Source organism: Natator depressus, chromosome 12, assembly GCF_965152275.1.
Source record: "Natator depressus isolate rNatDep1 chromosome 12, rNatDep2.hap1, whole genome shotgun sequence".
NCBI classification, from domain to species: Eukaryota; Metazoa; Chordata; order Testudines; family Cheloniidae; genus Natator; species Natator depressus.
Genome location: NC_134245.1, coordinates 36964061 through 36985178, shown reverse-complemented (window position 1 = coordinate 36985178; position 21118 = coordinate 36964061). Strand labels below are relative to the sequence as shown.

The window sequence follows — 21118 nt, the reverse complement described above, 5'->3', positions numbered from 1 at the left end:
CTAAGCAGGATGTAGCGGGGGACAGTTCGTCCCCATCCTCCCCATCTAGGTTGTGGGAGGCGTTGGAACGGGTTGGGAGAGAGGTCATACTAGAGCTTGGGGCCCGGCTGCGCACTCCTGAGTGGGGAGGTGACCTTAGGAGGTGTCTGGGTTTGGCGTTGACCCATAACCCCTGGGGGAGGTCAGCCCCTGCACCCCACCTCCCATGCCCCCGTCTCGTGGCCTGTCCCCACAGGAGCAGGGTGAAAGTGGCTGTCTGCGGCAGATGGGTGGTGCCCGGATTGCCCCGCACGCATGCCCTGTGCCAGCGCTGAGCTGCCCCTGCTCAGAGCTGATGGCTCTCTTCTCCTGCGGGCGCAGCCACATGGAGCCCTCGCCTTCCCCCTTGCTGGCTGGCACCAGCCAGCCAGGGCCTCTCTGGTGTGTCAGCGGCTGATAGGTGTCAGAGCAGCCCCGGCCAGCGGCACCGGCTCTGAAGCAGTGTATGGATGTGTGCGCACGTGTCTTTGCACCACGCCATGCGTGAGTAACCACTGCGTATTGCACACGTGCATCTGTACCCCCTGTGACTGCGGGAGCACCCTGGCACGCGCGTGCCCGCTCACACCCTACGCTGGCGTGCGCCCGTCCTTCACTGTCCTTTGCATGGCAGCAGCACAGCCATGTACCAAGGCCCCCTACAGGATGGTTGTGACACCCTGCCCACCCCAACACAGATCTGCCCACCTGCTCGCGCCATGCTCTAGTCGGTCATCCTGGCCCCCCGTCTCAGGGCAGGGCGGGAGGTCACGCGTAAGTTTCATGAAGCCAGGTGGTTTGGGATCCTACAGTTTAAAATCGCCCTTCCCGGCGGCTTCCCTTCCCGCAGATACCGGCGCAAAACAATTGATGGGCTCAGGCCCAGGCAGGGGATAAATCTGTGCCTGCCACGGCTTTTGAAGTGCCTGTCTGGGTGACATATTTGGTTGGTGTGAACGTCTGGATGGAAAATCAATCACCAGGCTCTATCCAGGCCCGCCCCCCATGCTGCATTTTCATTGGCCAGTCTGCAGGTTCGGTACACTAGCATCCATCTCTATTTGTGTCAGGCCAGATTGCCTTTGTCTTCCTCCTGGATCCCACCCCAGAGAGCCGTAGTCAGCGGCCACCGTTCTGGGGCACCGTGTGGGAAATTATTGACTGGGGCAGGGGCATTTTACGGGAGTGAGCTGGGCCCGGGGGTTTGTCCCCTGCCTGCCTCTCTCGCGCAGGTGGCCACCCCTGCACACCATGTTGAGCGGGGATGTCTGAGGTGGCGCTCGCGGCCTCGTGTGGAGATGTGGTACTGCCTCTGGGCAGGGCAGCTGGGCAACGGCGCTGTATTCTCTAGGTGAAACTGGGCTGTGGGCAGGGTGCTGGCGCAGGGCTGGTTCCCATGAGCGCTGGTTTTTCTCGACGACTCCTGTTGCAGGATCCCGCCGTTCCTCGTCCCCAGGAGCCCGCCGGAGCTTTCGGTTCACCTCTCGTTTCCATAGCCCCCTCTGGAGCCCACGTTCTCTTTCTGAATACGGAGATCGCTTCTCTCAATGCAGCCACCTCTGGGGTGGAGTGAGGAGTAACTTGCCAGGGTGGCCCCACAGGGGGTGCGTATGGAGGCAGAATGCAGCCATGCCCATGAGGCCCTGGGATGGCCACACAAGGCGGGACTTGGAAGTGACCTGTCTTCTAGCCAAGGTGTTGGTATCTGGCCCCCCTTCCTGTAGTAGCTGAGCCCCTCAAAATCTGCCTGTAGTTATCCTAATAGCTAGGGCAGTGCTCTAGTCCCCCTTTCACAGAGGCTGAGTGACCCGGAAGGGAGTTGGGGGCAGAATAGGAGTTGACCCAAGTCTCCCGTATCCGAGGCTAGCGCCGTAACCACTGGGCCATCTTTCCTCTGCCTTCCAGCTGACGTCCCCTCCAGCAGCACAGGGCACCCCATAATCCTCTGCTGGGCCCTGGGGCCACCTCCTGTAACCCCCAGCCTGCGTTCTCCCAAGAGGTTTCCTTGCTGAGCCCTGGCCATGCCCAGCCCACGTAGCTAGGGGGCCCTGGGAGTGTGGCTGCAGTGGGACAGCTGCCTGGGGATCTAGGACACGGGTGGGGCAGGTGCGGGCGTGGTGCTCCAGGATGGGAAATGAGACTAGGGAGAAACAGCCTGATTCTCCGGGCAGGAGAGGCTGTCTGTGGTAGAGGGGAGGGGAGGTTTGAGGTCGAACCGGGGGGGTGGGGGGGGGCATGGTGTGTGGTGGGTTGTATCCGGGACTCTGGCACATGCCTGTAGAATAACTCAGGGCAGAGGATCTGCTTGTGATCTGCCTCTCCAAGGCTGTAGCCCAGCTCCGCCCCCGCCTCGTCCCCAGTTGTCAGTCTGTTCCACACGGGGCAGTCATAGGCCTAGCTGTGGCACCCATTTCCTGAAACGTCGTGTTCTGGAAGCAGCCAAACTGCCAGGACGAATGGACTCTGGCCTCAGCTTCTTCTGGTGCCAGCTTGTGCCCAGCAAGGGGGGCATTCTGGCTCCCTGTGACGGAGGGAGAGCAGCATGGGGAGCATTCATAGCCGTATCTCTCTGTCTCTTCCTGCACGCCCAATACATGCATCAGTAGCGGGTGGGGAAACCGAGGCACAGAGTGCCTCCCCTTGTGCGCTAAGCTTGAGGCCCATCATCCTCTCCTAGCACCGGCTTTCACTCCTGCGGACCCAGAGCGATGAGACAGAATGGGGAGTCTTTGCGTCTCTGCATGATTCACACCCCTCTTCCTCCACCCGTATATTCTGGCCACGTCTGACGGTCAGACCCACCCCTCCCACCCAGCTCCATCCTATTGAGCGATGGTGGCTCTGTGTGCACAGCCCTAGACTGTGGACAGCCCCGATTAGAGAGGCACTCCGGGGGGTTGGGGGGTGCTAAGCGTGTGCAGCTCCCCTCCCCTCAGCTGTGCATGGAGTTTGTTCAGCGCTCCCAACTGGCCCCCCCTCACCGCCTGATCCCTCTCTCTCCTGCAGCCGCTTTCCCTGACACAGGCTGACAAGAGCCATTTCCAAGATGGATTGATTCAATTTAGCACTAGTTTTTTGCTGGGTTTGGTGACGTACGGCTCCCCAGCCGGAGCTGCGCAGAATGTGACTCCCAAGTGCTGAGCGTTTGTTAGAACCACACCCCACGGGCCGCTGCCACAGCACCAGCCTCGCGGCTTTGCTGGACTTTGCAGGGGGACCGTGCCCCTCCTGGTACCAGCGCGGTGCCCGCCCCCCAATCCCTGGCGGCCCAGATGGTGTGGCTGAGAGTAGAGAGCCCCGTTGCCTTCCAAGGTCTGAATTTCAGTCTCCTTCCTCAGCAGGCAGTTCTCCACCTCCAGGCCTTGGCTCCGAGAGAATCTCTGCTCAAGATCTCTCGCCTCTGGGCTGATGAATTCTTAATGCCAGTTGCAATGACAGGCAGCATCCTGGCCACCCCACCTCAACCCAGGCACATACAGAGTTTGCAGAATCCCGATCCCACAGGCGCCAGCCAGCCGCGCCAGCCTCACTCCCCTCCCTGCTCCTTCCCCTCTCTTTTGTCCCACTGCTTGCCCCTGCGGGTGCTAGCACCTTCTCCATGGCAGCTCCAGGGGTGACCCCAGGAGGAGGTTCCACAGGGCTGTGGGCTAAGGCTGGCCGGATTATGGGGGGTGTTTTGTGGGCCCGGGGGTGCGGCCTGAGGGGGGGATACGTGAGGAGAAGAGAAGCCTCTTCCCTTGGTACCGGTCCCTGGCAGGCAGGGCTGCCAGCAGGAAGGTAGTGGGTTATCTCAATTGATTGTTCACAGTCAGTTACAGATTGATCTCCTTGTTTTCTCTTGGGGGAGGGATAGCTCAGTGGTTTGAGCATTGGCCTGCTAAACCCAGGGTTGTGAGTTCAATCCTTGAGGGGGCCATTTGGGATCTGGGGCAAAAATTGGGGATTGGTCCTGCTTTGAGCAGGGGGTTGGACTAGGTGACCTCCTGAGGTCCCTTCCAACCCTGATATTCTATTCTATGAAGGGCCTCGTTCCCAGGGGTTGGTAAAACTGGCACAGCAGGCTGGCTTTGGCCTCTCTCTGGCTACATCTGGTGATGCCTTTCCAAGGTCACTGATGATTTTGGATCCCTCGGTTTTGGGGGGCCCAACTGGGTCACCCTCACAGGGCCTGATTCTTGGACAGCGCCAAGCTCCCGCCCTCGTAAAAGCAGACTCCCTCCCCGAGGCTCGCTAGCCACTTGTGGAAACCAGCTCTCACGGAGGTGTTCGCGCTTCTGTTGCTAGGTTATTTTTTTGGCTTCCTGTCAGCGTTGCAGGGTCCCAGGGCTCCCAGGCACTGCTGTTGGGGTGCCCCCCCGGAGCCACGGGGTCTGCGGTCTGCTTATGCGGCTTCCGGAAATGCCGCCTCCTGTGATTTTGCTTTTCACTTCCTGCTCCTTCTCCATTGACCTGTCCTGTTCCTAACTGTCTACCCAGAGCCAGTGGTAAATGGTTTACCAGGGACATTTCCTTGTCATTAGATACTTACCTACCTACCTGCCTAGGTATTGTATTTCTAACCCACCAGTCACCAGGGTGCGTAGGCCCTCTGCGTGCGTGAGACTGTGGCTCCCTCTAGTGGTGGGGGTAACAGCCTACTACTTGATCCTCCCTGAAGGAGGTGCACCGTTAGCTGCAGTGGTAGAGGCTTGTACTTTGAATGCTGCAGGGCACGGGTTCTCTCCTTGCTGATGGCCATGGCTGTGTGCAGCTGCCGTGGTCGGTTCCCATGCAGAGGGCCTGATCCGTGGAACTGAGGCACTCAGCACCTTGGGGCCCCGGGGCATTAAAGGCGAGGAATGGGCCGGCAAGGCGAGAGATCTGCGCTCTGCAGGGGACTCTTCCTGACGCAGCTCCCCTGTGCCTGCAAATTGCCTGCCACGGTGTTTTCTAGTCCCTGTCGCCGTGGGAATCGGCAGCCTGTCTGTGTGGCTGGATGGCTCAGCTTCAAAGCCTCCGGCTCGCCAATCCAACACCCTCCCTCCTGGTTTGCAGGGAGTAGCTTTTTGATATGTGTCAGGTTGTCTCTCTCCCTCTCTCTTTCTCCCTCTTCCTTTGGAGGCAAATGGCTGACTGATTGCTTTTCATCTCCTGCTCTGAGGAGCTGTAAGAGCTACTTTATATAAACATCAATTACAGGCACGTAATAAATTAAGGCTCCCTTACACTGAACCCATTAGGGTCCACTCTGATATCAAAGCGCTCCCATCACACAAGGATTGGGGTGGAGTGGCGGGGGAGGAGAGAGATGTCTGATTAGCTGGGAGATTGTTAGCAGAACGCTGATTTAATTGTATCTCTGCGCGGGAGCGGCTGGGGCCCGGAGACGGGAGGGAACGGCCAAAATAGACACGGTCAGGGAATATTTCCTTTTCCCGAGGTACCTGGGGGACGGGTCCCCCCGGCCTCGTTCCATTGACTCTGCCAGGGCTGTGATGGGCTCTGGGTGCTTTGTTGTGTAGACAGGTACAGCGCCGTGCCATGGTAACCAGCCCACGGGCTTAGAGGAGGCCGCCGCGGGCTTTCACGCTGATCCCGCTCCGCTGGACGCTGGACTCACCTCTGACGCAAGCCTTCCACATTGCCAAGTCCTGCTCCCCTGGGCCACCTGTCTGGGAGCTAAGGAGAACCATGAGGCTCCCCCCCGCCAGCACAACGCAGCCCTTCCCCAGAGCCCAGGAGGGGGGTGAGCTGTTTGGCAAGCCTAGAGGGTTCGATTCCCCACCTACCCCTCCCGCCAGCTGCCCCCCACGCTTCTCCCACTCCCAGCCTTCCCATGTACCCCTCTGCGCAAGCTCCCTACACACCCCTCCGCTCCTGTGTGTATCTGCTGCAGGGAGTCAGGAAGGGCACGGCAGGGGCTTACACCAGTGGCCCTGTCCCAGGGGCGCACAGTCCTCTCGGGGTCCCCACGGCCCAGAGCATCACGGGAGGAATTCACGCAGGGGCTGGGCTCTGTGCCACTCCCCCAGGCCTGGTCTTTTCAGAGAGGTTCCCAGTGCGGGGGAATGTTCCCGGACCAGCTGCCCTGTGGCATGGAGTGGGGAGTGTGGCCCTTCCCGCAGCATTGGGGCTGGTAAGAACCTCATGAAACAGGCCCGTCTGGCGGAGCCCTGGGTGGGGGGTCCCCACTATTGCTTGCACTGTCCCTGCTCTGGCTGCAGCCTGAAGGGCTCTGTGTGGGCCCAACCCCTTCGATCCCTGCTCCTGCGTCATGTCCAGCTGGACCGAACCCACACATACCTGCACCGAGGCTGTGCAGGGGACGGCGCGGGGCTCAGCAGAGCAGGGATGTTTGAGGATTAAGAGATGACATGACAAGTTGCTGGGCAGTCATGCTCTCTGCAGAGCTCAGGGCTTGTAAACGGTGGCCAGCCACGCTCCCGAGCGCTGCAGAGAGACCACAGCCTCCTGCCTGGATCTGAGAGCAAGGCGATCCGGACAGTCTTAGCTTGGGGCTTATAGAGACAGGCGTGTGCTCAACTGCCGAGCTGCCCACTGCTGTCACGCTCAGCAGAGAGGCTATGGAGGCCTTGCTCCCCTCCAGGGCAGGCGAGGGGGCATTGGCCCAGAGCTTGCACCCCTCTGCCCAGGGATAAATAGCCTGCAGGGCTGTGGTTGTGGCTCTTTCATCACTTGAAGATAAACCAATCCCCAGCGGCACAGGGTTCACGGGACCAGGAGGCGATGCTGGGATCTCGGCCTGCTGAGACTTGGCAGCAGCCAGAGCCCCCTCCATTCTCCCAGGCAGGGCTTCCGCTGCAAACAGCAGCCCCCTGTTCTGGAGGGAGCTATTCTGGATGTTTGCCTTGAAGCGTGTGCTTATGCTGGTTCTAAGTGTGCTGAGTCTGCGTGTGCACATGGCTCTGTGTGCACCCCGGCAGGAGCATGGAAGCGAGCTCCAGGGTGGATTCACCGATGCTGCTGGGTGCAGTGCACTCCAGTGTGTGCTCAGCTCCTGGGAATGTGTATTCCTTATGTGTACACGTGTGTCTGCATGGCTAGGTGTGCTCCAGTGCACACCTGCCCCAGCCTGTGTGTGTGTGGGGGGTGCATGTGTGCACACTCACCTGCCCCTGCCTATGTGGGGTGTAGGTGTTTGCACACTCACCCGCCCCAGCCTGTGTGTGAGGGGTGCATGTGCACACACTCACCCGCCCCAGCCTGTGTGTCTGTTGGGGGGGCACTCTCACCTGTCCCAGCCTATGGGGGGGGGTGCGTGTGTGCACACTCACCTGCCCCAGTGCGTGGCGGGGTGTGTGTGCATGTTTGCACTCTTGCCTGTGACTTAGTGCTGGTTCTCTGAGTGTCCAGGCGTAGGTGGGTGGGGGAGCAGATGGAAAGTTATTGAGCCCATCAGGCGCCGTTCAGTTCTCTGCCCCCTTTCAGGGTATGTTTTATCTCTCCTGTGTGGAGCTGCTCACCCGTCGTTCCATTTCTGGCCTTCGGAGACTGACATTTACATATTAATATTTTCTCGGGGAGCGAGTGCTGCGGTGCAAGTGTCTGCTTTGTGGTTGTACATAATGTAAGTGAGATAAAGCACCCGGCTCCTCTATGAATAACTGCAAATGAAAACCCATGTGGCCATAAAAGCCTTCACATTTGCCCTGTCAGCATGTGGTACATCGGCTAAACAACTGATTTAGCTCTTCTTTTTTTCAAGGTTTATCGCCACTTACAGAGGACATGCTCTTTGTGCGCTGCCTGTCGCTTTCTGCTCAGTTTCCCTGTCACTTCCTGTTGGCATTCCCCTATTCAGGCACCAGGAGTGATGCTCTGTGCCTAAAACGCACTGACAGACACTATTAGCTTCTAGCCGAATACATCTTCTCACTGCTGGGGCTATTTATCTCTCCCTTGCAGAGAGCTGTTATCATGTTACCCGCCTGCTTGTTACAGCCTGGTCATTTACTTCTGCTGATCCTGGTGATTTTGGGTAGGGTCCCGACCGAGTATTAGCCTGTGGGGGGTGAAGGGGAGCAGTGGGGGCTTGCCTGGGAAGATTTAGTTTCCATCTGAGCCCTGTGTGCTTTTTGGAATCTCACCAGCCGCTTGCAGGGACGTGAGATGGAACTTAGGAAGCAGGAGAAGCAGGTGCTAAAAGGAACAAACAGCCACAGATGAGACAAGCTGTGCTACCACAGGGCACATGTAGGTCCCTGCTCACAGCCAGCCCTCTAGCCCCTGAAAGCCACGAGGCATATCCTATTTTGCATGACGGTAGCAAAACCATTCCAGTATTAAGAGGTTAAATACTTTAGCTCTCTGGGCCTGCCCTGGCTCGTGGTGGGCTGACTCTGGCGTAATGGCGCTGACTCCAGATTTACACTGGTGACTGGGAGAGGAGAACCAGGTCCTGTGTGTTTAAGTCGCTCTGACTGCATTGCTTTGCAGTGCTGCTCTCAGGGCATGGGGCTGAGGTAACAGTGCCCAGGTGACGTGTGGATGTGATGGACCAGGTGTGTCCCTCCCCCATACCATCCCCAGGCTCTGCCAGTGCCCTTCAGTCTTGGCATCTCCATCTCGACCATGTGGCAGGCCCCATGTCTCTAGGGCATCTCCTGAACTGATACGGTTCTTCGTGCCAGGGTGCGTGGGACAGTTGGCCATCAGAGCTGGAACGACCGAGTCCTTCCTCCAAGGGCTGAACCCAGGCTGCCGAGGCGAGTTAGTGCCTCAAGCCATTTGCTTTAAGCCATGCTGTTTGCCGTTTCCTGGCCCTGCCTTTGGAGCCCCGGCTTAGGGCTCACCACACCCGTCCTGAGACGGGAACGTGCCTTGATGGCACAGTGAAGCCAGCTTTTACAGCACATCCTTAATGCGTGCACAGCCACACAAAGCAGCTCACGGGGGAACTGATCGGACGGAAGCCGCAGAGGCAGACTGGGAAGAGACCAACATCCCCCACCTCCATGCCTTAATTTCAACCCAAACAGAGCCTGGGGACTGTGGGCAGAGGGGGGGCGAAACTGACTAGATGCTAATATGAAAGTGACCAGCCTCCTTTCACCATCTAACTGAGAGCAGAGCAAAAGGTAGCTCAGCAGCAAGAACCGGAAACGGGGGAGAGGAGATGGTTAAAATCCCTTCAGTGTGGAAGTGCAGAGAATTAATTACATCCTTTAATCTAGGGGGCCAGATCCTTGCAGGGTGGAAACTGGCTCCTTTTGAATCACTGCTGATTTACACCAGCGGAAGATCTGGCTCAGGACTTTGAACCCAGCGGTGTGGCTTCAGTGAAGTGGTAGGGCCAGAACCACACAAGTGCTCAGCACTTGCCACTGAGAACAGCAGCCGCTGTGTGTGTGCGGGGGGGGGGACCCTAGAAAACAAGGCACTGTCATCTAGGGGCCTACCTGGGACCTGAGCTCTTGTGGAAATGTGGCTTCTAGGGGCTCAGAGGTGGAGAAGAGACTTGCAGAGAGATGGGGCAGACCAGGGGCTGCCTTTGAGCAGTGCTGGAGGAGCAGAGTGTGTATGGGGGGGAAGAGGTCAGGGAACTGCAAGGGGAGCATTGCACGCTGGCTTTGCAGAACACGGGGTCTCTGTCTCTCGGTTCCGAGGCGCCCGCCAGTGGTTTCTACGGAACAGTGCTAACCGTGTGACCCGCTGGGGAGGGCGTCTCAGGTCCTGCTCGGTGCTGATCCCCGGAGGATGAGAGTTATTACAGCTCCCAGCTACGGGGCCATGGCTCTTCGCTCAAGGGGCAGCAGCTCCTGCTTTTCGCTCTGGAGGTCCCCGGTGGGTCACAACAGCCCTGTGGGGATTTTTCAGCATGATCCCAGCCCCCGGATAAATAATCCTCGCCAGTAGCATACCGGCTAGCCCATTGGTACTCCACTGCCCTCTGCTGTAAGGCACCGGAACCACTCAGCCGTGGGCCATAGGGCTTGTAGTGCGCAGGGAGATTCTCTTTTAGCTCCATTGCTGGGATCTGAGCGCTAGCCTTGCTGGGGATGTGAAGTTCCCCGTGGCTGTGGGTCTCCAGTACAGGGAGAACCACAGGGCTCAGCTAGGCCATGCTCTGGTTGGGGCAGCTTTCCTGCAGCTTCTCTTTCGGAAGGTCATGCCTCCCGTGGGGCTGGTCAGGAGGGAAGAAGGAGGGCCCTGCACTCACAGGAATAGCTGAGTGCTTGACCTATTCCCCGGGGGCGGAGAGGTGGTGCTGGGGGTAATCTGAGCCCTGGCGTAAGGCATTTGCTCCATCCCAGAGCCAGCCTCTTCTGAGGAACACTGGTGATGAGCAGAGAGCAGGCCTGGCGCAGGGAGGAGACGGCATGGCAAGGGTCCCTCCTCCCGCCTCCCCTCTGCTGGAGGTGACCCCTGCCTGCTGGGGTCCTGGGGCTGGCTGGGCAGTGACACGGAGAGAGGGGCTCTGGAGCGGAGCTCGTGTGGCCTTTGGCTGGTGGCACCAGGATGCCCTGTCCTCTTGTGCCAAAGACACTCGTTGCTGGACGCTCCCCCTAGCCCCTTCCCCATCCACGGCCTGCCCACTAACTGGGAGCTGGGCGCAGGGAGGGCCCAGTGCCTCTGGGATCAGCTGGCGCCTGCTGGAAAACGTGGCAGCTGCTCTGTGCCGTTTACAAACTGAGAAATACGAGACCCCCGGCCCCCCGCATTCGCTTCCCCCTCTTCTGCCCTCCCCACTGCACTCCCCTCTCCTTCCTTCCCTGTCCCCCCTTCTCCTTCCCCTGCCCTTCCCTCTGCACTCCCCTCCTTTCTCCTCCCCCACACTCACTTCCCCATCCCCCACCCTCATCTGCTCTTCCCCCTGTTCTCCCCTTCACTCCCCTCCCCCACCTTCCTCCTCTTCCCTCCCCTCTCACCCTCTGTATTTCCTTCCCCTGCACTCCTCTCCTTTTTCTCCTCACCCAACCCCAGCCCCTCTCCCCCAACCCTGCCCCTCCAGCCTTTCCCCCTCAGGAGCGCAGGCCAGTTCTCAAACATGCCATGTTCCCCGGGGCAGCCAAAGGAGGAAACTGGAGGGTGTCAGTTTGCAGGGTCCCATCTGGCACTCGCCTGGGGATGCCGAGGGAGGCTGCCTTGGGGAGGGCCAGTCCCGTTCCAGCCATCCATGGGGCAGAAAGAGCGGCCGGGGGCATGCCCCTTGGGTGCAGCCCTGACTAGGGAGCAGCCCCGCTCCTCTGGGGTGTAGCCCAGGGTTGCTCCCAGCTGCTTCTCCCAGGTCTGTGCTGCAGAGATCAGGGTGATGCAATACCGGTGTGTGTGTGGGGGGGGAGCGTTGGCAAGAACCTGCAGGTTATTGCTCTCCGTGTGTGTGTTTGTGTGTGTGTGCGTGTGTGTGCAGAATTGGCCTGCCTTCAAGCTGGCCCCAGGCCAAGGACCATGCACCTGGTGCTGGAGCACACCCGCACTGCTTGCTCTCAGGACAACGCAGAGGAACAGGAGAATACCAGTTCGCCTTCCTCATCGGGAGTCTTGTATTGTCTTACTGGGGCTAGAGACCCGTGTTTGCCCTCCTGGCTGCGGGTGGGCATTCACGAGGTGGCACAATAGCACAGGCAGGCCTGGCCCATTGTGCAGAGATTGTGTAGATAAGTGTGCAGACAATGCTCCCCAGAGAGCAGCACCGCTGTGACCTTTTCCCTGCAGACGGGGGCTGGGACCAACCCCCTCTACACTCCCCAGGCGCGGGGGGGCCTGGCTGAGGTTTGTCCCACCTGGCCGGCTGCGACGCAGCTGCTGGTTCTGTCACATCCCTTTGTGTGCCTACCCCAGAACAGAGCTAGCGAGCTCCGCCGGGGCAGATCCTGCAGTATGGGGTCTGACGGCTCGAGAGCTGGAGGCATTCTGTCCGGCTTGGGCGGACGTACCTAGGCTAGCTCGCACGCTAACGGTAGCAGCATAGCCGCCGCGGCGCCGGTGGCAGGAGGAGCTAGCGGCTGGAGTACAATCCCATCGGAACCCGGGGGCAGGTCCTTGGGGCATCAGCCCCTTGTGCTGCCGCGGCTACACAAGCTAGTGTGGGCATATCTGTCCTTCCAGCTGCAGCGTCAACCTGTCCGGCGTGACACTGGGTGAACCTGGCACAACTGTCCTGACTCTGGGATTAAAGCCCTCTCCATAGAGTGGGGTTTTTCGCACCCCTGGGGTACCTCTGCCCAGGTGGTGCCCTGCATGGGGATAAGATGGGCCTTGCCTTGGGAAGTTACTTCGCTGAGTTGCACCAGTGTGTCTGTGTGTCTGCCCCGGGGACTTGCACAGCCCTGGCACAGCCAGCCGGGTTCTTCCTGCCTCCAGCACCGTCGTTGGGGATAAAGAGCAGGCTGCCCGGCAGTAGCTGAGTTTTCTGGTTGATGTGCGAGTGGGCAGAAGCTCCCCCATTAGCTCTGCAGGGATGATCCTTGGTTTTGTCAATAGAGGTGAAATTCACCCCTGGGCAGGGGAAGCATGAGGTCTAAGGAACACTGCAATCCCGGTGCTTAGTGTAAAGCCCTTTGCTGCCCTGGGGTCAAGTGCCCCCATTGCAGGCTGATGTGCCACGGACGTGGTATGGAAAGGGGCCCTTTTGCCGTAGGGTCGCCGAGGCGAGTGAGGAGGTGCCAATCTGTGCGTCACTTGGCATGACGAGACTGAGCGCCTGCCCAGAGAACTCCAGGAGGTGGTGTCCGGTCTTGAAATAAATGAGGATGATTTGTGACACACCAGACTAGCCCCGGACGTCTGGGTGTGTCCTGTGAAACAGGGAGTTTCTAGGAGGAAATGCTGTGGGCCAGGTGTCAGCACAGGGTGTGTGTAAAGAGGTGCCTTATTGGGGCATGCAGGCTTGTGGGGAGTCGTGGCAGATGGCTAGAGGGAGGTGAGATTGGGGATTTGCACATGCAGACCCCATGTGTGCTTTTACAGACATGGTTGGGTGCTCCTTGCCCTGTGTTTTCTTCCTGGAACTGCAGTCCTCTCTGAAGGCCACAGTGAAGGCTGGTGGATCCATGTCTAATCCTGCCAGGCTGGGTTTGGTTGGTAGGTGGAGGGAGCATGCTTCTAGCACTGGCCATGAAAGCAGCTGGCTGCTCCTGCTTGGGGCTGTCCTGGAGGCGAGACTGGGATGGCTGCAGAGACAGCCAAGTCTGGGCTCTGGTTTGGGCTGTGGTTAGATGAGTAACTGCACTGCCAGGCTCCGGAGGGAGCCCCCTCTCCAGGGGCGGCTGGGACACGGGCTAGGGCAGGGCAGGGCTCTGGCAGAGAGGCCGGGCTCCCACCCCCGGAAAGGAGCGGGATGATGGCTGATGCACCGCCAGCAGCTGGCTGTGGAGGATCACACCATGAGGGCCAGGGGTTCCTGCTCGCAATGAGTCAGCATGTGGGTGGGAAAGTGCCTCACCACAAATTCCCCTGCCCTTCCTAGCAGCACCTCTGCCCTCCTCCACACGCACCCGAGGGGGTTCTGATCCGCTAGCCCAGCCACAGTCTCGGTCACAGCCCAGCGGGGTTGCATCACCACATGCCCTGGGTGCAGATGGGGGTTTTCACAAGCACTTTCCCGTCTGAGCTGTACGCCTTCCCCTGGGGAACTGTGGGGTGGGGGGGCAGTCTCCCAGTGCAGGGAAGCCACATTGTCCTGGGGGGATGGGGGGAGAGCGAGGAGGGTTGTTTACATCGGTGAAGCTTTTGTTTCCTTTCCGCACCTTCGCCATCTGCCCCGGGGGAAGCAGTTAGCAATTTGTTAGTCAAACCAGATGAGGCTTCCTGGAGCCCGTTTCCTGCCCTGCTGCGAGAATGCCAGGGTCAGAACCAGGGCACTGCCCCCTGGCTGGGATGGATCGTGGGCCCCGGGGCAGGGGTCTCCTGGCTGGATCCCAGGGCTGGAGGGATCTGTGCACTCAGGAGAAAGCTAAGGGGTCTCTCTTTGAATTAGGAAGGGGACTGGGCATGGGATTGGTCATGGGGTAACGGCGCTTCTGCCTCTAGACCCCCATGTGACTCCAGCTCGGGCTGGGGGCAGTCATCAGATGGCTCGGTGGCGTCTGCCCAGGTCCCGTGGCAGGACAGAGTGCTGAGGAACCATTGCGGCCGCAGGCGAAAGTTCAAAGTGCAGGCCGTGGAGACTCCACACAATGGGGGTTCCTTTGGGCTCAGACACACCTTGGCGGAGGGGCTGGCCTCTGAGCAGCCCTCGCAGAGGGTCATACGTGGTCTCCCCGCCTCCGGGAGCTCCTTCCCTGAGTCATCAGGTCGGGGTCTGCCAGAAGTGGCTCAGCACAGTGGCGGGAAAGACCTTCCCTAGCTCAGCAGGGATTAACGCAGGGAAGCGATGGCCCGTGACGGAGGAGGTCAGGGGGTGAGATGATCACACTGGGCTCGTCTGGCCTTGGGCTCCATGACTCTATTCCCTTCAGAAGAGGGAGGTGAAACGAGGCCGTAGCGGGCGTCGGGGTCAGACCCTGGAGTAAAACCTAGGGCTCCCTGGCTCCCAGACCTGTGACCACTAGACCATGCGCCTGGCCCAGGGCTGTTGCATCAAGGTGCAATGACATAGCAAAGCACTTCTTGGGGCATCTCCTCTATTCCTCCCCATACCAAGAGAGTAATGGTACCCGAGTATTCTTAACGTGTTCAGGCAGGGTATGCATCAGATACGCCCAGCAGCGGTACTGGGGTATTGTCAACAATGACACATGCCTGATGCGGTGAGGTGTGAGTACCCCCTGCAGTAGCACCTCGGCATGGTACTCGGGTAGTTTCAGCACCGGCATTCAGGCAGCATGCTGGAGTACTGCCAGCCAGAGGAAGGGAGCGCTAGGCCCTGCTCCCTCAGAAATCGCACGGCTCCTCGTGATAAATAAAGAAGTTAACACCCTACCCGAGCTGGTAATTAGCTTTTAACCTGTACTAGCAGTTAACTCCAAAAGGCAATCATTTTTTCCAGGGAGCTGGTGTTGTAGAAAGGACTAAACATGGCCAATTTTGTTCGGGATGAATTAAGACTTGCAAATGTAAAATGAGTTCATCTATTTAATTAAGTAGCAGCAATATGGATGGTAAATTAAGTTAACGGTGGACGTGCCAAAAAAGGGTTATAAAAATCATGTCCTGTTAGGAGTGATTTCTGGATCTGTCTGGCTGCTCTCAGCCTTGACCTCTCCGCTTCTAGCACCCAGGTGGGTGCGTTAGATCGATGGATGGCGGAACCGGCAGCTCCAGTGCCCCCCTCTCCTCCTCGCCTCCGGTAAACGTGCTGAATTATTAATCGGCTGCTTTAAATGGCCGCTGGTTTGGCAGCCATCTCACCTTCCGGTGTGACCTTCGCGCAGGAGGCCCAGCTGCACCAGGATGGCGGGGGTGGGTGCAGACCTGCCCCATGACAGTGCTCTGCTGAACGGCCAAGTGATTTATGGGGGACGCCGTTGTGAAAGGGGCGGGAGGGGCGTGGGCACAAACCACAGCAGAGCGAGAGCACTGGGTGGAGGCAGCGGCTGCACGGGCTGGGGGCCTGAGGCTCGGGATGGGAATCGGCCTCCCGCGGCCTGTTCCCAGCTCTAGCACTGACCTCGGGTGAGTCACTTCCCCTCTGTGGGCCTCGCTCTCGAGCGGGGATTTCCCTGCGCTGATGGCAGGGCTGATTGCACAGCGGATTGAAGGGGCTGGGCCGGGCGGGGAGGGACGGGGGTGCAGGATGAGGCCGGGGGTGCTGCCAAAGGCCCCAGGCTGGGGAGAAGGTGGGGGGAGTTGTCTCATGTCGGGAGAAAGGCGCTGGCGATTCGGCGCACAGACCAGGCAGCCTTCGGCCGCCACTCACTCCCTGCCAATGCACTCAGTGTGACCTGTAGGAACGAGAGGACGCAGACAGTTTCCACATCCATCCTCTCCTCCGCCTTGCCATGGAGCCTGCCAGCCTGAGGGCCGCTGGGCCAGCTGGAAATGGAGGGAGGTGACCCGCTCGTTTCTGAGCAGCCATCTTCAAGGGAGGGAGCGAGTCAGTGGGCCCATCCTGAGCCAGCCAGCTCTGCATGTTGGGCGTTAGATTAAGGCTCTCCTCACTGGGGAACCAAAGGACCCCAGCTTTGACCTCCTACTCTGCAAAGGCTGGGAGAAGGGCGCCACTCCCCGCCCACCAACCTGGCAGTGCAGGCCTGGGCCCCGTTCAGTGGTTTAGCGTGAACCACGTCGTCTCTAGCCTCCCTTCCTGGATTGTGCCCTTCTGATGCCATTAATGTGCAGCCGTGCAGGTGAGAGATGCTCCCTGTTTCGCCAGGGTGGAAGCAAACTGGGTGTGAAATGAAGGCGTATGGAGAGCTCCTTGCGTTAGGGCTAAGCGCCAGGGGTCTGTTCTCTCCTGCTCTGGCCTGGCCCCGCTGTCATTGAGGGGAGCGGGAGTTGGGCATGTGCTCACAGACCCCCTAGAAAGCACCGGTCTGGGCCGGATTCCAGGCGCTGCATTGGGAGCGGTCCTTTCAGGCCGGAGGGGGAGCGCCATGCTCAGAGCGTGTCTGCAGCTCCGATTCTCTCGTTAGTGTCGTTGCGCCGGGGCCGTGGGAAGACAGGAGGAGACTGGCCTCAACGCAGGAGGATTCCTTTCCTTCCCCTTCGCACACCGGCTGCCCGGGGAGCCTCGCAGCCTCTGCGAGTGCCAGCTGCTCTCGGGGCTGCATCTTCTTTCACCACCCCCACCCCTTCCCTGTCCATTTCGCAGCAAGCCACAGCAATGCTGCTGCGGGGGGGGGCACCGTGGGGCCTGACCACTGGCCATCTGAGCAAGGGGAAAGCACATGGCACTCCAGTTCTCTGCCTGCCTGCCGAGCTTCGCTTGGCCTCCTATACGGACCTTGTAGCTCCCTCATTCAGACCTCGCTGTGGCCGGGTGAGAGAACCCACATGTAGACTCATTCGGGACTCGGGCCCATCCTGAGTCTCTTTCAGACCCAGGGGGTGGATCGGGGGCTTTGTCGAGAACAGGGAGATTTCACTTGAGGAGCCTCGTAGACATGTGGACCCTTTGGGGACTGACTGGCTGTCTCTTGAGGTCTGGCTCTGTCGGGGACCCTCAGTGAACCGCCACGAGGGACGAGCCCATCAGAGCCCAGACCCGTGGCGTTCAGCAGGCTGTGGGGACTCTGCGGGGAGAGCAGGCCTCAGCTGCTCTGGGAAGGGGAAGCGCAGGGCCCTGAGTCACCCCAAGTGGTTACTGACTCCAGGAGAGCAAGAGCAACAAACTCACCCCCCAGCAATGCTCTCCGAATGTGATCTAGCAGCTAGGCTACTTGCTGCGTTCTGTGCCGGCCTACACCAGGCATACCATGCTGGGGACGACCACATTGACCACTGGAACAGCTCCAAGAGCGCTCGCCTTCAAGGCACATTGGCCACTCTGGAGAGGAGCACACATGAATTTTTGAAAAAAAGGAAAGAATAAGGGGAAAGGGAGGTGCGGAAAAAAACAAAAAGCAGAGAGCGAATGTATCCTACCCAGTGATGCAATCTTAGCAGGGCTGAACTTTCCTCTCCTGCCACAGATATAGGATCCTTTAGGGACAGCCAAAAGAAATAATAACCCTCTGATTTGTAGCTTTCTGGCTCCCGCAGCCAATGGGAGACGAGCGCTGCCTCATGCGATTACTGTTTTTTGTATGAACTATTCCCTAAAGAAATCAAACCCTTGTGAAATCCCTCCTGTGCCTCAGCCTTTGCTACGCCGCTGACCCGAGCAGTGCAGATTATCGTAACGCATCTCAGCCTTAGACAGGAACAGTCATTAAAATTTGAAAGGCAAATGGAAAATTGCTACTTGAAGCCTCCTCGCCAAACAGCCAGGCGGCTGATCAGAGTCCTCATGAATGGATCTAATGTGTAAGAAACAATTACAGCCTCCAAAGTGATACCTTTCCAGAGCGTCGTGGCTCTTTCCAAAAAAAACCCCACCGCCTGAAAAGGCTGGAGCCGTGTGAATAGAGCTGCTCTGTGTCTGTGTTTCACATCCCTGTGGACCCATCCCCATCGAGCCCCCCGGTGTGATGTACCCCTCTCAACCTGGTGCTCCTCTCCCCTGGTGTAATTCATCCTGCGCACAGGTCCAATGCACCATTTCAGAATTGGTGGCTTGTGAGCCTCTGGGCGTAGGTGGGGTTTCAGTGGTGCTTGGGCCGTTTGCTGGCCAGCTGGCCGGGATGGATTTCACCCATCGCCATCCCTTGGCCCCAAGAAGACAGGCTAGGGTTTCCTTTGGAGCCCATGGGAGAAGCTTTCCCTAGTGTTCCGAACACAGGACTGGGAGCAGGGAGCACCTCAGTTCCCACTCTTTCTGTGGCTCTGGGCACGTGACTCAAAGGGGGGTCAGCAGCGCCTGCCCCAGCGGGCAGAGAGGAGGCCTGGTTAGTGTTTGGGAGAAATTCGGGCTTAGCGAGGCTGACAAGGAAAGCAGGCTCCCATCCCCAGCCGTGCTGAGCCCACTCTCTCTGCGGGACTCATGGATGCCGAGAGGCTGGGGTTCCTATGGGCCAGCACTGAGCCCGATTGCTAGACCCCCGCAAACTACCCCTGACTTGCATATTCCCCTATGGCTGGTAAACTGTGTTAGCCCCTCTGTCTGCGACACTGACTGGGTTATGGGTCTGATGCCATCCCCGAACCTGCATGGAGTGGAGGCTCGGCAGAGAAGGGGCTAATTGCAGCTTTTTGCCCTGCTAGATCAAAGCCTCACAGTCTCCCAGGACAGGATCCCGCTTTGAAATTGCTCTCCCCATGCGGGCAGCAAAATGCTCTCCATCCCGGGCAGTGCTGCTGCCCTGCCTCACCCAGAGGCCTCTGTGCCGGGCTCGGGAGTGACGTTAGACTCTGGGAGCCAGGCTGAGAACCAAGAACCAGCAGCTCATTGCGCAAAGGTCAGGAAATGGTTTGAGCCTGTTTGAGCCCACCGGCTGCACTGGGGCCTGTTTCAAAGCAGTGACCTAGAGACGTGAAAGGTTTCATATCCCAGTTGCAATTCCTCTGAGCTCCCTTCCCACTCCCGCCGCCTCCAGACAGCAATCAGCGCTCAGCCCAGCCAGCCTGAGTGTATTTTTAAGACTAATTAGCTTGACAATAAAGCCCTGTAGGCAGCACTGGGAACATTTGTAGGCACCCAGAAAATGCTGCTTGCTTTGAATACCGGGGCCGGCATGGCTCGTGATGTGGGCAACTTCCGGGAAATGCTGATGGTTCCAGCATGGAAATCAGCGCCCAGGCTTCCGCGCGCTCCCCTCTAAACTGAAATGCGCTGGGGGGCAAAGGTCAAGGTCGAGAGAGGAGGAAGAAAAGCCCTGGCCGGGCTGACTCTGTACCTGGGAAGAGGAAGCTCTTTCGAATGTGGCTTTGGGTGATGCCGGAGAAACAAGAAGTTCCCCCCGCCCTTCCCCGGCTCTGGGGTGAATTGGAGACGGCGTCTGAAACTGCAGCTGCTTCTCACGCTCCGGTGAGGGCGAGACATGCAGCTGAGGTGAGCCAGGGAATCCAGCGCAGGCAAGCTCCCAGCCTGTAATGCAGCCCCCCTCTGTCTGCTCCACCTTTCTAAGGAGCTCCTACTGTCCGAAGCACCTCCTGCCGCCTGCATTGCAGCCCTTCGGGGAAGCAGGCAGCATGGCCTAGTGGATCCAAGCTGAACTGGGCACCAGGTGCCCTGCAATGCAAGCAGGACTTGGCCTTGGGCAGATCACGGAACCTCTCAGGGGTAACTGTACTACCTTGCCTTACTGGGGGTGGGGGGGTCTCCACAGGCATGCTGGTGTGACCGTTGCTGCTCTTGCTGCCATCTACTCCGGTTTGGGTAGAGAACGCACCGGGCAGCTGCCCAGAACGATAGGGGCTAGGGACAGGGAAGGTCTGGAAGGGCATTGCGCCCAGGAACCATTCCCATGGGAGGGGCGTCCCTGAACCCGAGGGTCGCTCCGTTGCACTGCACACAGGAACGTGGGCTTTGCTGCTCTGTCAGCACAAGTTGGATCCATTGCCCTGGTGCTCGTTTGATTATGTTTGGCCGACAGGACAGACAGCTTGGGGTTGCTGTCCCCACCAGGGTGCCACTGAATCTCGGGGTGACTGAGCTGGCCTGCAGCGTCCTCTCCTCGAGGCCGGGGGGGGGTCTGCTCTCATTCAGTGCCTGGGTGCAATGTACCCGGGCAGGAGCTGTGCCCAGAGAGGAGGAAAGGGACCTCTCCTGCTTTGAACATGTTTCTGAGAGTGCGACAAAGGCCTGGCCTACAAGAGCCGCTTCTTCATTCCAGGACTCAGCCCCGGTTGGACGCAGACCCAGGCCTGGCAGCGTGAGCCTGCGGGAAAGAGAGATCCCGTGCTTGTAGGACAGGACAGAGGCTGGCACCTCAGGCAGTCGGTCAGTATTCCCAGGATGCTGGGGCGAGACACACCCATCTGCCCTGAGCAGACGGGGCCTGTCTCTCTGAAGGGGAAGTGAGGCCCGCTAGGATTCTTGGTTGCATGGCGCACAGCTGGGAGAGCCAGGGCTCCTCCACGTGCTGGCTGGGGAGCCGGAGCAGGCAGCTTGCCGCGCTGCTGAAGGGTCAGATGCTGCTCTTGGGAGCATGGAGGCTGTGACAAGCACAGGCCTGCTGAGCCTCTGTGCCAGCTTCACACGCTCTCTGGTTTGCGCCATCTCTCTCCTCTGCCCACGCCTGCCTCGCCTGCAGCTTGATGGCAGATAAAAGGAGAGAGGACCCAGCATCTGTCATCGATCAAAGACGCAACTTGCACTCCAGTCTCTGTGCTTTCGCCTCATCACTGCTAGAGCTAGACAAGAAAGAGTGGCCAGGTCAGCCGGTCCCCTTTGCTTCTCCTCGGCCAGGGCAGCTTGCACCCTATGGAACGTCCCCAGCACGTTGACCAATCCAGCTGGAAACAACAGGGGCCCCCTCAACTCCCTGGGCCGGCAGGCTAATAGAGCTCCCTGCGGGATAAAAATACCCATCTGCCCGTCCATCTCCATACACACCTTCTGTCTGTCTGTCCATCTGCCTGTTTTTCATCTTTGACACCTCCCCCCCCGGGGAAATCCTGAGCAATTCCTGCCCCTCCTGGAGGTTGAACAGCATTGAAGTACCTGGGGATGACCCCC

At 59.1% G+C, this 21118-nt stretch overlaps 1 protein-coding gene across 2 annotated transcripts in view; it reads left to right on the top strand.

Moving 5' to 3' along the window:
* Window positions 1–21118, top strand: part of GSE1 (Gse1 coiled-coil protein) — a 349700-nt gene that overhangs the window by 212342 nt on the left and 116240 nt on the right. The gene's annotated exons all lie outside the window — the stretch shown is intronic.